The 2,328-nt window shown below is 52.1% G+C and overlaps 1 protein-coding gene across 1 annotated transcript in view; it reads right to left on the bottom strand.

Annotated features, from left to right (window-relative positions):
• Window positions 1-2,328, bottom strand: part of BRWD3 (bromodomain and WD repeat domain containing 3) — a 138,356-nt gene that overhangs the window by 120,672 nt on the left and 15,356 nt on the right. The gene's annotated exons all lie outside the window — the stretch shown is intronic.

Genomic DNA, 2,328 nt, shown 5'->3' with positions numbered 1-2,328 from the left:
TCTTTAAAGACCCGACCTTGTAGAAGCATATACTTTCTCAAGGATACTTACCCTGCTAATTGTATCTAGAGCTTAATTTTAGTTCAAGCTGTTATGACAACAAAAGTCTACGGAGGCAGGCAAACAGGACTACTTGACAGCGATAGCCAAGTAGTGCCTTAGCCCTCTCTTTCACAGAAATGTGTTACAATAATCATTCATCTGTGGTTCAGGGTCTGCGGGTCAGCCCCAGCAATGTATTTCACAGGGAAGGGAGGTGGGGTGGGGAGAGACTAACCAATGAACTTATATGCATACTTGTGGCCCAGTGCACAAATTAGTGCACATTGAAAGGAAATTAATTAGAAGAAATATTTTAATATTGTTCTTCGCTCTTTCTCTATATTAGAAGTGTCAACCAAATTCACGATCGACAATGATAGATCGAAACACACGTGTGCGATTGTCGCCAGTGAGAGCTTTATATGTTTCACACATACATATAAAGCCCTCGCTAGCGCCACTTAGCCTTTTATAGTTATAGAATAAGCTTGCTTAAGTAGACGTGCTTTCTGATTTGGCTAAACTTTTTCCAGCCCAGTGAAGCAACCCAACTTCTCTTTCAGGTAATTGACAGCAACACAGCAGTAAATATCAACATGAAGCAGATTATTATTGTAGATCATGCAGGGAGAACAAAGGGTAAAATATATAACTGCAGCAGGGTTTGACTATATTCGCGCAGTGAGAAAACCTGAAGTCATTTCAGGGTCCACCATTTCTTACTTCTTTTCACTCGGGTCAAGTTTCTAAGCTTTTTAAATCTCCATTTTCCGGTTAATGAAAAGGAAATAGCATTCCACCAAGTCTCCTATCTATCTACCTACTCCAGGACTTCTGTGAGGATCAAATGAGATGGGGCACAGGAAAATGCTTCACAGACATTTTATTAAAGTGTAAAGTGTTTCCACCTAGATATAAAACAAGTCATGTCCCTGGGCTGAAGAAACTCCAAGGAGGTTAGTCTCTAGGGAAAGGAAGCTGGGCGTTGCTACGTGAAGTCATTACCCAGCACCCACAGCCAATGTTTCTGGGCTGGGCTGGGCTGTGAGCCGCATTTTGCACCATGGGGTCTCGGCAGCATTGGCTGCAATTTGGTGGGCTGTTGGCGGGGCCTATGTCCCACTTGGGGGAAGCCAAGTGTTGCTTTGTGGGCACCAGTTCCGTAGTGCCATTTATTATTAAACTAGAGGCCCAGCATGCATGAAATCGTGTGCAAGTAGCTCACTCCCGCTTGCCTCAGCTGGCCACCCCGCCCGTCGCCACTTGAAGCTCACTGCCCTGCTCTCCGCCGCTCGTAGCCCTCTACCAATCATAGCTCTCTGCTATTAGTCGCTGCCCTGCCCTCCGCTGCTCGTAGCTCTCCACTGCCAGTAGCTCATGCCCTGCCCGCTGCTGCTTATAGCTCTCCTTCGCTAGTAGCTCATGCCCCACCCCGCCCGCCACAAGAGCCTCTGCTCCTTTGGACATGATGGTGTGACAAGCATGGGCCTTTTATGTAAGAGCAGCCTGTCACTAGGGAGATGAAGCCAGGCGTTGCTACGTGACGTTACTACCCACCCACAGCCACCGTTTCCGGGCTAGGCTGGGTTGTGGGCCACATTTTGCGCCATGGGGTCTTGGCAGCATCAGCTACGATTTGGTGGGCTGTCGTTCCGGGGTGGTGGTGGGGCCTGTGTCCTACTTGCAGGAAGCCAAGTCTTGCTTTGTCGGCACCTGGTTCTCTATAAATGGCCAGTGTGATTCACGGCAGCTCCTGTGTTGAGCGACTGCCCCCTTGTGGTCAATGCGTGTCATAGCGACTTGTCAGAGGGACACTTAGCATATTCGCCTTTTATATATATAGACTAGGGGCCCGGTGCACAAAATTCGTGCACTGGGGGAGGGAGGGGGGTCCCTCAGCCCAGCCTGGCCCACTCACATACTGGGAGCCCTCAGGAGATGTCCTACTGACGGCTTAGGCCCACTCCCAGCTCCCCTTGGAGCCGGCTCTGCCTCTGCTAGGGCCTGAGGCCTCTGGCCGAGGCTTCTGACCTGGGCAGGGGACCCCCAGCTGCCTCCGATCGCTGGCTCTGCCCCTGCCCAGGCCTGAGACCTCTGGCTTAGGCCTCAGGCCTGGGAAGGGGACACCCAGGCCCCTCCGATCGCCGGCTCCGCCCCTGCCCCCTCCAATCGCCGGCTCCACCCCTTCCCATGCCTGAGGCCTCAGGCCTAGGCAGGAGGCCCCCAGCCCCCTCCAATCGCTGGCTCCGCCCCTGTCCCCTCCGATCGCCGGGTCTGCCCCTCAAG

This window comes from Myotis brandtii, unplaced genomic scaffold, assembly GCF_000412655.1.
Source record: "Myotis brandtii unplaced genomic scaffold, ASM41265v1 scaffold40, whole genome shotgun sequence".
Classification (NCBI taxonomy): domain Eukaryota; kingdom Metazoa; phylum Chordata; class Mammalia; order Chiroptera; family Vespertilionidae; genus Myotis; species Myotis brandtii.
The sequence above is the reverse complement of the archived record's forward strand: the minus strand, read 5'-3'. Positions and strand labels throughout refer to the sequence as shown.